The sequence below is a fragment of the Palaemon carinicauda genome, chromosome 22 (assembly GCF_036898095.1).
Source record: "Palaemon carinicauda isolate YSFRI2023 chromosome 22, ASM3689809v2, whole genome shotgun sequence".
In the NCBI taxonomy this organism is placed as follows: domain Eukaryota; kingdom Metazoa; phylum Arthropoda; class Malacostraca; order Decapoda; family Palaemonidae; genus Palaemon; species Palaemon carinicauda.
Genome location: NC_090746.1, coordinates 101,539,482 through 101,553,760, shown reverse-complemented (window position 1 = coordinate 101,553,760; position 14,279 = coordinate 101,539,482). Strand labels below are relative to the sequence as shown.

At 45.1% G+C, this 14,279-nt stretch overlaps 1 long non-coding RNA gene across 1 annotated transcript in view; it reads left to right on the top strand.

Moving 5' to 3' along the window:
- Positions 1-525, top strand: part of LOC137616206 (uncharacterized) — a 4,457-nt gene extending 3,932 nt beyond the window's left edge. The window contains exon 3 of the long non-coding RNA XR_011039336.1: positions 225-525. This is a non-coding gene — a long non-coding RNA (uncharacterized lncRNA). The remainder of the gene's footprint in view (positions 1-224) is intronic.
- The last annotated feature ends 13,754 nt before the right edge of the window (positions 526-14,279 follow it).

Genomic DNA, 14,279 nt, shown 5'->3' with positions numbered 1-14,279 from the left:
CCAAGAGCAGGATGCTATAAGCCCAAGGGCTCCAACATGGATAATTAGCCTAGTGAAGAAAGGGAATATGGGAATAAGTAAACTGCAAGAGAAATAATGAACAATTGAAATAAAACATTTTAAGAACCGTAACATTAAAATAAGTCTTTCATATATTATGGCCCCCCAGGCCCCATTACCACACAATATGTATAATAAATTCATCCTGATTCAATTCATTCCAGCGACCCGAGATATCTACATTCCTCGGGAGGCAGCGTCGACGTGAACACCCACTTCACAACGAAAGCCGGTAACAAGAATGGGCGGCCGCGGAACAGGGGACGCCATCCCATCAGAGGGTTTTGATTTGTAAATCTCTTTAGATGGCTTCCAAACCTCCAGAAGGCTTCTAATGACCTCCTGAAGACTGCAAATGACAATAACATACTGGACTTCCAAACCAGTTGGAGGTCACTAGAGACCTACCGGCTTATTCTCGATGACCATTGGCTCTCTGGCATCTCAGAAAAAAAAAAGTTTTTTTTGTTGTTTTGTTAGTTTACAAAAGTTGCATCTGATTGATTGTGGTTTTATGTTTATACCTCTATTATTATTATTATTATTATTATTATTATTATTATTACTTGCTAAGCTACAACCCTAGTTGGAAAAGCAGGATGCTATAAGCCTAGGGGCTCCAACAGGGAAAATAACCCAATGAGGAAAGGAAAAAGGGAAAAATTTTATTTTCATTAGTAAAATAAATTTTTGAATATACTTACCCGATGATCATGTAGCTGTCAACTCCGTTGCCCGACAGAATTCTACGGAAGGGATACGCCAGCGATCACTATACTAGAAGGGGGTGTACTCACCAGCGCCACCTGTGGCCAGGTACTGCAGTACTTCTTGTTGACACCACCTCAATTTTTCCTCGGTCCACTGGTTCTCTATGGGGAGGAAGGGTGGGTCAATTAAATCATGATTATCGGGTAAGTATATTCAAAAATTTATTTTACTAATGAAAATAACATTTTTCAATATTAAACTTACCCGATAATCATGTAGCTGATTCACACCCAGGGAGGTTGGTGAAAACCAGTGTACATGACTTATAAGTAAGCTAAGTATCCCGTATTTCATATTATCAGTTATTCAAAATAACAATGAAATTATAAGTACCTGGTAAGGAAGTCGACTTGAACCATTACTCTGCCTTTAATAAGTTCGTCTTCCTTACTGAGCGCAGCGTTCCTCTTAGGAGGCTGAACAACCCTAAGGTGCTGAAGTATACAGGGCTGCAACCCATACTAAAGGACCTCTACACAACCTCTAACCTAGGCGCTTCTCAAGAACGAATTGACCACCCGCCAAATCAAAAAGGATGCGGAAGGCTTCTTAGCCTACCGTAACAACCCAAAAATGTTATTTTTATTAATAAAATAAATTTTTGAATATACTTACCCGATAATCATGTAGCTGTCAACTCCGTTGCCCGACAGAATTCTATGGAGGGATACGCCAGCTATCACAATACTAGAAGGGGGTGTATTTACCAGCGCCACCTGTGGCCAGGTACTCAAGTACTTCTTGTTGACACCTCCTCAATTATTCCTCGGTCCACTGGTTCTCTATGGGGAGGAAGGGAGGGTCGATTAAATCATGATTATCGGGTAAGTATATTCAAAAATTTATTTTATTAATAAAAATAACATTTTTCAATATTAAACTTACCCGATAATCATGTAGCTGATTCACACCCAGGGGGGTGGGTGAAAACCAGTGTACAAGATTAAAGGATAGCTAAGTATCCCATATTTCATATAATCAGTTATCCACAATAACAATGAAATAATAAGTACCTGGTAAGGAAGTCGACTTGAACCGTTACTCTGCCTTTAATAAGATCGTCTTCCTTACTGAGCGCAGCGTTCCTCTTGGGAGGCTGAATCAACTCAAAGGTGCTAAAGTATACAGGGCTGCAACCCATACTAAAGGACCTCATCACAACCTTTAACCTTGGCGCTTCTCAAGAAAGAATTGACCACCCGCCAAATCAACAAGGATGTGGAAGGCTTCTTAGCCGACCGTACAACCCATAAAAAGTATTCAAGAGAAAGGTTAAAAAGTTATGGGATTATGGGAATGTAGTGGCTGAGCCCTCGCCTACTACTGCATTCGTTGCTACGAATAGACCCAGGGTGTAGCAGTACTCGTAAAGAGACTGGACATCTTTGAGATAGAATGATGCGAACACTGACTTGTTTCTCCAATAGGTTGCATCCATAACACTCTGCAGAGAACGGTTCTGTTTGAAGGCCACTGAAGTAGCCACAGCTCTCACTTCATGTGTCCTTACCTTCAGCAAAGCAAGGTCTTCTTCCTTCAGATGAGAATTTGCTTCTCTAATCAGAAGCCTGATGTAGTAAGAAACTGAGTTCTTAGACATTGGTAGAGAAGGCTTCTTGATAGCACACCATAAGGCTTCTGATTGTCCTCGTAATGGTTTTGACCTTCTTAGATAGTACTTAAGAGCTCTAACTGGGCAAAGTACTCTCTCCAGTTCGTTCCCCACCATGTTGGACAGGCTTGGGATCTCGAACGACTTAGGCCAAGGACGGGAAGGAAGCTCGTTTTTAGCCAAAAAACCGAGCTGCAAGGAACATGTAGCCGTTTCAGATGTGAAACCTATGTTCCTGCTGAAGGCGTGGATCTCACTTACTCTTTTACCTGTTGCTAAGCACACGAGGAAAAGAGTTTTTAATGTGAGGTCCTTAAAAGAGGCTGATTGGAGCGGTTCAAATCCTGATGACATTAGGAACCTTAGGACCACGTCTAGATTCCAGCCTGGAGTGGACAACCGACGTTCCTTTGAGGTCTCAAAAGACCTAAGGAGGTCCTGTAGATCTTTGTTGGAGGAAAGATCCAAGCCTCTGTGGCGGAAAACCGCTGCCAACAAACTTCTGTAACCCTTGATCGTAGGAGCTGATAGGGATCTTACGTTCCTTAGATGTAACAGGAAGTCAGCAATCTGGGTTACATTGGTACTGGTTGAGGAAAACTGCATTGGCCTTGCACCAGCTTCGGAAGACTTCCCATTAAGACTGATAGACTCTGAGAGTGGATGTCGTCCTTGCTCTGGCAATCGCTCTGGCTGCCTCCTTCGAAAAGCCTCTAGCTCTTGAGAGTCTTTCGATAGTCTGAAGGCAGTCAGACGAAGAGCGTGGAGGTTGGGTGTACCTTCTTTACGTGAGGTTGACGCAGAAGGTCCACTCTAGGAGGAAGAGTCCTGGGAACGTCGACCAGCCATTGCAGTACCTCAGTGAACCATTCTCTCGCGGGCCAGAGGGGAGCAACCAACGTCAGCCGTGTCCCTTTGTGAGAGGCGAACTACTGAAGTACCCTGTTGACAATCTTGAACGGCGGGAATGCATACAGGTTGAGATGGGACCAATCCAGCAGAAAGGCATCCACGCGAACTGCTGCTGGGTCTGGAATCGGAGAACAATACAAGAGGAGCCTCTTGGTCATCGAGGTAGCGAATAGATCTATGGTTGGCTGACCCCACAGGGCCCAAAGTCTGCTGCAAACATTCTTGTGAAGGGTCCACTCTGTGGGGAAGACCTGACCCTTCCGGCTGAGGCGATCTGCCATGACATTCATATCGCCCTGAATGAGCCTCGTTACCAGCGTGAGCTTTCGATCTTTTGACCAAATGAGGAGGTCCCTTGCGATCTCGAACAACTTCCTCGAATGAGTCCCTCCCTGCTTGGAGATGTAAGCCAAGGTTGTGGTGTAGTCGGAGTTCACCTCCACCACCTTGTTAAGCTGGAGGGACTTGAAGTTTATCAAGGCCAAATGAACTGCCAACAACTCCTTGCAATAGATGTGAAGTGTCCTTTGCTCCTGATTCCATGTTCCCGAGCATTCCTGTCCGTCCAGTGTCGCACCCCAGCCCGTGTCCGATGCGTCCGAGAAGAGACGGTGGTCGGAGGTCTGAACAACCAATGGTAGACCTTCCTTGAGAAGAATGCTGTTCTTCCACCACGTTAGAGTAGACCTCATCTCTTCGGAAACAGGAACTGAGCCCGTCTCTAGCGTCATGTCCTTTATCCAGTGAGCAGCTAGATGATACTGAAGGGGGCGGAGGTGGAGTCTCCCTAACTCGATGAACAGGGCCAGCGATGAAAGTGTCCCTGTTAGACTCATCCACTGCCTGACTAAGCATCGGTTCCTTCTCAGCATGCTCTGGATGCATTCTAGGGCTTGGAAGATCCTTGGGGCCGACGGACAAGTCCGAAAAGCTCGACTCTGAAGATCCATACCCAAGGAGACAATGGTCTGGGATGGAACGAGCTGAGACTCCTCAAAATTGACCAGGAGGCCCAGTTCCTTGGTCAGATCCATAGTCCATTTGAAAATCTCCAGACAGCGACGACTTGAGGGAGCTCCTAAAAGCCAGTCGTCTGACGGAGCCGGACACAAGATCATGATACTGCTGTACAGTCTGTAAACTGTCAATCATGGGCAAGCGAGGAAGTACAGTGACAACCCGAATCTGTCTAGACTGTCTGGGTCGTACAGACAACTCCTTAACGGGTTGCTGAGGTTGCCGCACTGCGTCACAACAAGTCCCTTCTGTTGGTTGTTGAACGTCTTCCCCGTGACACATTGACTCCGTAAACAAAAAATCCTCTAACAAGGACTAAGCTTGGACTGCATGTCATGCAACACAGCTCAAGGTCTATGGGAGCAGGTGTGGTAACAGACGGGATTAGCGGCTGAAGTGTAACCATTACCTTCCCTGTAAGCATGTTATGCTTAAATAATAGTCCATAAGAGGTTATGCAGCTAAAGGCTCCCTCCAAATGACAGAGTCCTCAAGGGAATATCAGAAGGAGGGAGAAAAGAACTTTCTCATCTACAGGGACCTTATCCTAGAAAAGCTAAGTTCTCTGAGTGAGGGTTCACTGGTGCAAAGCAGCAGACTAGAAGGCAACGTTATGAAACTGCTTGACAGTCTAGTGAGTTGGCAACAACCCAAGATGTGTTGAGAAGCATGCGGTAAGGTATGCAGAGCATGATGTATGCAGAGTATGCTGTATGCAGAGCATGCTGTATGTAGAGCATGTTGTATGCAGAGCATGCTGAATGCAGAGCATGCTGTATGCAGAGCATGTTGTATGCAGAGCATGCTGAATGCAGAGCATGCTGAATGCTGAGCATGTAGTAAGCAGAGCCTGCTGAAAGGAAAGCAGAGCGTGTGCATGGCGTTTAACATTTCTCAGAAATTCCATGACCAGTGCTAGAGTGCTTTATGCATGCTTGCATGGGGTTTAAACCATGGTATGCTGAACAGCAGAGTCAGAACGAGCTGGAACAACAATAGTGTGGTTTCCTCTTCAAGACTCCGATGAGGGAACACCTGAGGCTCAGTCTGCAAAGGCTGAATAAAAGACAAGCAGAAGGAAGGCGCATGGGTGGAGGAGGCTGACTCCTAGCATGAGTGGTTGAACCCAAGGGTTGCGCTTGCTGAGCGGTTGGCGGAAGCGGAGTAGCAAGTTCCAGTTCCTGTGGTGTGAGCGGAGCGCGATGAGGAAGAGGCTGCGCAGAACAAGGTAAATGTCTCGCAAGCTGAGGCTCCTGAGGCGCAAGGCTAAGGTGTTGTGGTGCTTGCCTTATGGAGGGTTGAGCTCGCTGCAGCAAGAGCTGAGGAGACTGACTCATGGACGGGAGAGGTTGTTGTACCTCAACCGAGTGTTGCATCACTGGTGGAGCAGCAAGTGGAGGCGGAGGAAGAGAGGTATAATCCTCCTGATCCCAATGTAAAGGTTGCCTTAAGAAAGGCGGAGGCTGAACACCACAGGGAACAGCAAACTCAGCACGTGTCTCAACATCGTACGCCTGGCAGGTGGAACTGCTGGCAGGTGGTACTGCGATCAGGCGGAGCGAGTGTAGGTGGAGGGAGTGTAGGCGGAGGCGGAGGAGCAACACTCTCAGCCCGACACTCACGCATCAAGTCCGAAAGCTGTGCTTGCATGGACTGTAGTAGAGTCCACAACATCGTACGCCTGGCAGATGGTACTGTGATCAGGCGGAGCGAGTGTAGGAGGAGGGAGTGTAGGCGGAGGCGGAGGAGCAACACTCTCAGCCCGACACTCACTCATCAAGTCCGAAAGCTGTGCTTGCATGGACTGTAGTAGAGTCCACAACATCGTACGCCTGGCAGATGGTACTGTGATCAGGCGGAGCGAGTGTAGGAGGAGGGAGTGTAGGCGGAGGCGGAGGAGCAACACTCTCAGCCCGACACTCACTCATCAAGTCCGAAAGCTGTGCTTGCATGGACTGTAGTAGAGTTCACAACATCGTACGCCTGGCAGGAGGTACTGTGATCAGGCGGAGCGATCATAGGCGGGGGGGAGTGTAGGCGGAGGCGGAGGCGCAACACTCTCAGCCCGACACTCACGCATCAAGACCGAAAGTTGTGACTGTATGGACTGCAGTAGAGTTAACTTGGGGTCGGCAGACACTAAGTTCTGCTGAGGTAAAGCCTTAACAGCAGAGATCTGTTGTGGCAGAACCTTACTCCTCTTAGGCGGAGTGTAATCAACTGATGACTGAGGAGAGTCAGAGCTAACCCAATGACTGCATTCGGGTTGTGAACTTTAACTTCGTACGTCTGGCATAGGTCTGGACTTAACGTTTAAGAAGTCTTGAGACCTGAGACCAGCGTTACTCTGCCTTTATTTTCTCCCTTAATCTCTTCTGCAGACGAGCAAAATAAGGGCTCAATCGTCTGCGGGTGGGAGTGACGGTCTCGGTAAGACACGCCCACAACCACCGAGAATACTTCTGTGCGCCGATCAAGGCCTGCTGAACCCTTATGCCCTTCGACATTGCTTCTCCCCTGGGCTTGGGAGCTTGCAAGAGGTCCCGGACTGGGAGGACGACTGGCGCGCACAAAAGTACCCTCACGCACTAATCACTTTGATTTCTGTTTGCACTTATTTCACTGAACTCGAAACTTTAAGTGGTTTGTACCTGAAATACGCAATTCTATCCTTTCTTAAAGTTAGTAATTGCGAAAACAGAATTACAATGTAACAGAAAAATCTAATGAAAGATAATTCAGTGGTTGGAAAGAGACTAAACACTAGATCACTCTAGAAACGTTTAGTTTCTTCCCCTAAAGAGACTAGGGAGAAGAGCAAAAAACGATAACGACGTTACTCGTACGCCTGGCAGGCTTGAATGAAACGTTTATCCTCTTTCTCCCTCCGTCTCTATCTCTCTCTCTCTTGACTTAGAACCTGAGAGAAGAGCCCAATCATATATATCGTTAAAACATATTATTGTTAAAGGAAAAAAACTGAAAAGTTCCTTTATTAGGATCAAAACCATTAAGTTAAGAAAGAATGAACAAAACGCTAGACACGGTTACTCTTACTGCAACGTGAAACCGTGAACATTCTTTCTCTATCGTAACGATAGAGTGCAAGTTGAACGTTCTGAACGTCAACAACTGCAGAGACAAAACAAAACGTTAGTTCAACTTTGAAAACAGTACGAGACTGTCAAAGAAAATCTTTCAAACTCTGTGGCGGAAATAGCATAATATGTTAACAGGTAAAACCGAAATGACGGGCTCAAAGTTTATTAACTTCGGTAAAAGACCGCCTACTATTAGGAAGGTCGAATATAAACAAATATAAAAATTAATTTTAATGAGTTTATAATAAAAGGAAGTTAATCGAAGAGGCCTATAAGAGGCGGAGAGATATAAAATAAATCTATAACTTTTGTTAAGCAAAATTAAGAAAGAGAGTCTATACTCTCTTAGACACCAACACTTCCGTCTAAGGGAAGGGTCGGCCATTGAAAGGTGAACGAGAGTTCATACTCTCTCGTCACCAAAATTAATCAAAATAATTCCAAAAGCTAACTAAGCTAATATAGAAGTTTCCAGTAAAGCGACAGCCGAAATCAAAGAGAAATACTTCACCAAAGTCGTGAAAATACTCCAAGAACATAAGCGTATCCCAGAACGTCTTGCCGGAAGCACGACAGAGGAATAATTGAGGAGGTGTCAACAAGAAGTACTTGAGTACCTGGCCACAGGTGGCGCTGGTAAATACACCCCCTTCTAGTATTGTGATAGCTGGCGTATCCCTCCATAGAATTCTGTCGGGCAACGGAGTTGACAGCTACATGATTATCGGGTAAGTTTAATATTGAAAAAACAACAATAAAAGCATTCAAGAGAAAGGTTAAAAAAGGTTATGGGATTAAGGGAATGTAGTGGCTGAGCCCTCACCTACTACTGCACTCGCTACGAATGGTCCCAGGGTGTAGCAGTTCTCGTAAAGAGACTGGACATCTTTAAGATAAAATGATGCAAACACTGACTTGCTCCTCCAATAAGTTGCATCCATAATGCTCTGCAGAGAACGGTTCTGTTTAAAGGCCATCGAAGTGGCTATAGCTCTCACTTCGTGGGTCCTTACCTTCAGCAAAGCAAGGTCTTCATCCTTCATGTGAGAATGGGCTTCTCTAATCAGAAGCCTTATATAATACGAAACTGCGTTTTTGGACATAGGCATCGAAGGTTTCTTGATTGCACACCATAAGGCTTCTGACTGTCCTCGTATAGGTTTTGACCTATTAAGATAGTATTTCAGAGCTCTGACAGGGCAAAGAACTCTTTCTAGCTCGTTGCCCACCATGTTGGAAAGGCTAGGAATTTCGAACGATCTAGGCCAAGGACGTGAAGGAAGTTCATTCTTAGCTAAAAATCCGAGCTGTAAAGAACATGTTGCTGATTCGGATGTGAACCCAATGTTCTTGCTGAAGGCGTGAACCTCACTAACTCTTTTAGCTGTTGCAAGGCAGACGAGGAAAAGAGTTTTGAGAGTAAGGTCTTTGAAGGAAGCTGACTGGAGAGGTTCGAACCTAGGAGACATAAGGAACCTTAAGACTACGTCTAGATTCCAGCCTGGAGTGGATAAACGACGTTCTTTAGAAGTCTCGAAAGATTTAAGGATGTCTTGAAGGTCCTTGTTGGAGGAAAGATCCAAACCTCTGTGGCGGAGAACTGAAGCCAACATACTTCTGTACCCTTTAATCGTAGGAGCCGAAAGGGATCTCACATTCCTTAGATGTAATAGGAAGTCAGCTACTTGGGTTACAGAGGTATTGGTAGAGGAAACTGCATTGGCTCTGCACCAGCTTCGGAAGACTTCCCACTTGGATTGGTAGACTCTACGAGTGGATACCCTCCTTGCTCTGGCAATCGCTCTGGCTGCCTCCTTCGAAAAGCCTCTAGCTCTAGCGAATCTTTCGACAGTCTGAAGGCAGTCAGACGAAGAGCGTGGAGGTTTGGGTGTACCTTGTTTACGTGAGGTTGACGTAGAAGGTCCACTCTTAGAGGGAGAGTCCTGGGAACGTCGACCAGCCATTGTAGTACCTCTGTGAACCATTCTCTTGCAGGCCAAAGGGGAGCAACCAGCGTCAGCCGTGTCCCTTCGTGCGAGACGAACTTCTGAATGACTCTGTTGATGATCTTGAACGGTGGGAATGCATATAGGTCGAGATGGGACCAATTCAGCAGAAAGGCATCCACGTGAACTGCTGCTGGGTCTGGAACTGGGGAACAGTACAAAGGAAGCCTCTTGTTCATGGAGGTGGCGAACAGATCTATCGTAGGCTGACCCCACAAGGTCCAAAGTCTGTTGCACACGCTCTTGTGAAGGGTCCATTCCGTGGGGATGACTTGATCTTTTCTGCTGAGGCGATCTGCTGAGACGTTCATGTTGCCCTGAATGAACCTCGTTACCAGAGTGAGATTTAGATTTCTTGACCAAATGAGGAGGTCCCTTGCTATCTCGTACAGCTTCCTCGAATGGGTCCCTCCCTGCTTGGAGATGTAAGCCAAGGCTGTGGTGTTGTCGGAGTTCACCTCCACCACCTTGTCTAACAGGAGGGACTTGAAGTTCATTAAGGCCAGATGAACTGCCAGCAGCTCCTTGCAGTTGATGTGGAGCGTTTCCTGTTCCTTGTTCCATGTTCCCGAGCATTCCTGTCCGTTCAAGGTCGCGCCCCAGCCCGAGTCTGATGCGTCCGTAAAGAGATGAAGATTGGGGGTCTGAATCGCTAACGATAGACCCTCCTTGAGAAGGATGTTGGTCTTCCACCACAAGAGAGTAGTCTTCATCTCTTTGGTGACAGGAATAGAGACTGCTTCGAGCGTCAAATCCTTGTCCCAGTGAGCTGCTAGATGGAATTGGAGAGGGCGGAGGTGGAGTCTCCCTAACTCGACGAACAGGGCTAACGATGACAGGGTCCCTGTTAGACTCATCCACTGTCTCACCGAGCAACTGTTCCTCTTCAGCATGCTCAGGATGCATTCTAGGGCTTGGCTTATCCTTGGGGCCGATGGAAAAGCCCGAAAAGCCTGACTCCGAATCTCCATTCCCAGGTAAACGATGGATTGGGAGGGAATGAGCTGGGACTTTTCTAAGTTGACCAATAGACCCAGTTCCTTGATCAAGTCCAAAGTCCAGTTGAGACTCTCCAGACAGCGACGACTTGTGGGGGCTCTTAACAGCCAGTCGTCTAAATAAAGGGAGGCTCTGATGTCCGCTAAGTGGAGGAATTTTGCAATATTCCTCATCAGACGCGTAAACACCATAGGAGCTGTGCTTAGGCCAAAACACAGGGCTTGGAATTGGTACACAACCTTTCCAAAAACGAATCTCAGGAAAGGTTGGGAGTCTGGATGAATAGGAACGTGAAAGTAAGCGTCTTTCAGATCCAACGAGACCATCCAGTCCTTCTGCCTGACCGCTGCTAGGACCGACTTCGTCGTCTCCATAGTGAACGTCTGCTTGGTGACATAAGCATTGAGCGCGCTGACGTCCAGCACCGGTCTCCAACCTCCTGTCTTCTTGGCCACCAGAAAGAGACGGTTGTAGAAGCCCGGGGATTGATGGTCCCGGACTATCACCACTGCCTTCTTCTGTAACAGGAGCGACACCTCCTGGTGTAACGCTAGCCTCTTGTCCTTTTCCTTGTAGTTGGGAGAGAGGTTGATGGGAGAAGTGGTCAGAGGGGGATTGCGGCAGAATGGTATCCTGTAACCCTCCCTTAGCCACCTGACAGACTGGGCGTCTGCACCTCTTCTTTCCCAAGCTTGCCAGAAGGTCTTGAGTCTGGCTCCTACTGCTGTCTGGAGAGGAGGAGAGTCAGTGTTTGCCTTTTGAAGTCTTGGGACCTTTCTTAGACATGCCCCTGAAAGAGTCTGGACGGGTACTTCCTCGGCTGGGGGCTCTGCCACGAAAGGGCGGAATAAATCTTGTAGCAGGAGTATCGGCCACTGGGGTGCGGTAAGTTCTGGGAACTGAAGGAGCAACCTTAGCCTTACGAGCTGAAGAGGCCACAAGGTCATGAGTGTCCTTCTGAATAAGGGCTGCAGACAAATCCTTGATAAGCTCTTCGGGGAACAGGAACTTAGAAAGCGGAGCAAAAAGTAACTGAGACCTTTGACAAGAGGTGATGCCAGTAGAAAGAAAAGTGCAAAGTTGTTCCCTTTTCTTGAGTACTCCTGGAACAAACATTGAGGCAAGTTCGCCGGACCCAAATAGTAGGTTCGGGGGTAGCCACTACAGGGGGAGGAAAAGGTTGAGGATCATGAGGTGAGGAATAAAGCGAAGAGCGAGCAGAACTCCTCCTAACTCTCTCTCTCTCTAACTTAGTGGTATATTTAAGGAATCGAACAAACTCAAGTTCCGAAAGTCCGGCGCATTCCTCACATCGATCTTCCAACTGACAGGATATTTCCCTACAGTCGGAACAAGCGGTGTGAGGATCAACCGAGGCCTTCGGAATACGCCTATTACAAGTCCTACATCGTCTATGGGGAGGGGCTTGAGAAAGGTCGGACATCTTGAATCAAAGAGCTAGTCAAGGGGGATTCCAAATAAAGCAAAAGATCGTTAACCATTAATCAAATCAATATAAAAGCTATCTAAGCTAATAGAAAAGTTTCCAGTATAGCGAAAGCTGAAATCTTAGAGCAATACTTCACCAAAAACCGTGAACAAGACTCCAAAATTATAAGCGTATCCATGAACGTCTTGCCGGAAGCACGGCAGAGGAAAAATTGAGGTGGTGTCAACAAGAAGTACTGCAGTACCTGGCCACAGGTGGCGCTGGTGAGTACACCCCCTTCTAGTATAGTGATCGCTGGCGTATCCCTTCCGTAGAATTCTGTCGGGCACCGGAGTTGACAGCTACATGATTATCGGGTAAGTTTAATATTGAAAAAAAATATTTCAAGAAGAGTAACAACATTAAAATAAATATCAATATAAACTTTAACAAAACAAGAGGAAGAGAAATTAGATAGAATAGTATGCCCGGGTGTATCCTCAAGCAAGAGAACTCTAACCCAAGACAGTGGAAGACCATGGTACAGAGGCTATGGTTCTAGTAAGAGAACAATGGTTTGACTTTGGAGTGTCCTTTTCCTAAAAGAGCTGCTTACCATAACTAAAGAGTCTCTTCTACCCTCAGCAAGAGGAAAGTAGACACTAAACAATTACAGTGCATTAATTAACCCCTTGGGTGAAGAAGAATTGTTTGGTAATCTCGGTGTTGTCAGGTGTATGAGGATAGAGGAGAATCTGTAAAAAATATGCCAGACTATTCGGTGTATGGGTAGGCAAGGGGAAAGTGAACCGTAACAAGAGAGGAGGATCCAATGTACTACTGTCTGGCCAGTCAAAGGACCCCATAGCACTCTAGTGGTAGTATGTCAACGGGTGGCTGGTGCCCTGGCCAACCTATTACCGCCAAATAGTATGAACTTTACAGTTTGCTTAAGGGAAATGTGATTATGTGAATGAAAATAGCCTTGATGGTTATGGTGACCAAAAATAAGCCGAATACTTGCAAAATTTCCTAGTTCATCGATCTATTGTCTTCTCTTTGTTCCCCTGCTTTCTGAATACCATATGGCTCCATTCTATTATTCTTTTTGTCCATTTATTATCTGCCATTCTCATTATATGTCATGGCTACATCCATTTCTTTTTCTTGTTAGAATATCATCTACTTTATTTTTCTCTTCTATCCATTTTTTTTTTTTTTACTGCCCCTTAGTGTCATTCCCCATCATTATTCTATCCATAGCTCCTTGAGTTGTAAGTCACTCATGTTTTAAGGTTAGTAAGTTTCTGTTGCATGAGAGAGAGAGAGAGAGAGAGAGAGAGAGAGAGAGAGAGAGAGAGAGAGAGAGAGAGAGAATATTCAAGCGTGGAAATATGCATGTTTGTACGAATATCTATATATATATATATATATATATATATATATATATATATATATATATATATATATGTGTGTGTGTGTGATACATTTCGCACATCTAGACGTGTTCTTCATATTACAATAAGCCATATATTTTTTAATCATCAATGTATGGAGTTTCTAAACGACCTCGGGATCAGAGCCCCAGGTGAAATCACACAAAGACAATAGCTTCTGACCGGTCGGGAATCGAACCCTGTTCCAAGAAATTTGTACGAACAGTGATATATATATATATATATATATATATATATATATATATATATATATATATATATATATATATATATGTGTGTGTGTGTGTGTGTGTGTGTGTGTGTGTGTGTGTGTATTTGCTACGTATTTGTTTGATACAAAAATTATTCGAGCTAATCAATTGTTTCATCATACACCAAGGGCCACTGGTCTTAAAAACGACAAAACATCTATCCCATTTATCAAGTGAATTGTGATGTTTACAAATTACATTTATCATATTTTAGCATATTTATACTCAAGTATCGTAAATAGGCTTAATGTGGTAATCTGTGGTATTTTTAAGATGTCAGATTGCATAATCTTGTTTTTTTTTTTTTTTTAATTTCTAGTTTATACATGAAAGGTCTATTTTAATGTTGTTACTGTTCTTAAAATATGTTATATTGTTCATTGATTCTCTTGTAGTTTATTTATTTCTTTTCCTTACTGGACTATTTTCCCTTTTGAAGCCCTTGGGCTTATAGCATCCTGCTTTTCAAACTAGGGTTATAGCTGCGCTTGTAATAACAACAACAACTACAATAATAATAATAATAATAATAATAATAATAATAATAATAATAATAATAATAATAATAATAATAATAATAATTGTAAGATGCCGTCAGATTACATCAGTTCAGTTGCGGGGCGGAGGGATTTGCCTTTCCATCGGCACCTCTTTAGTTGTCTTC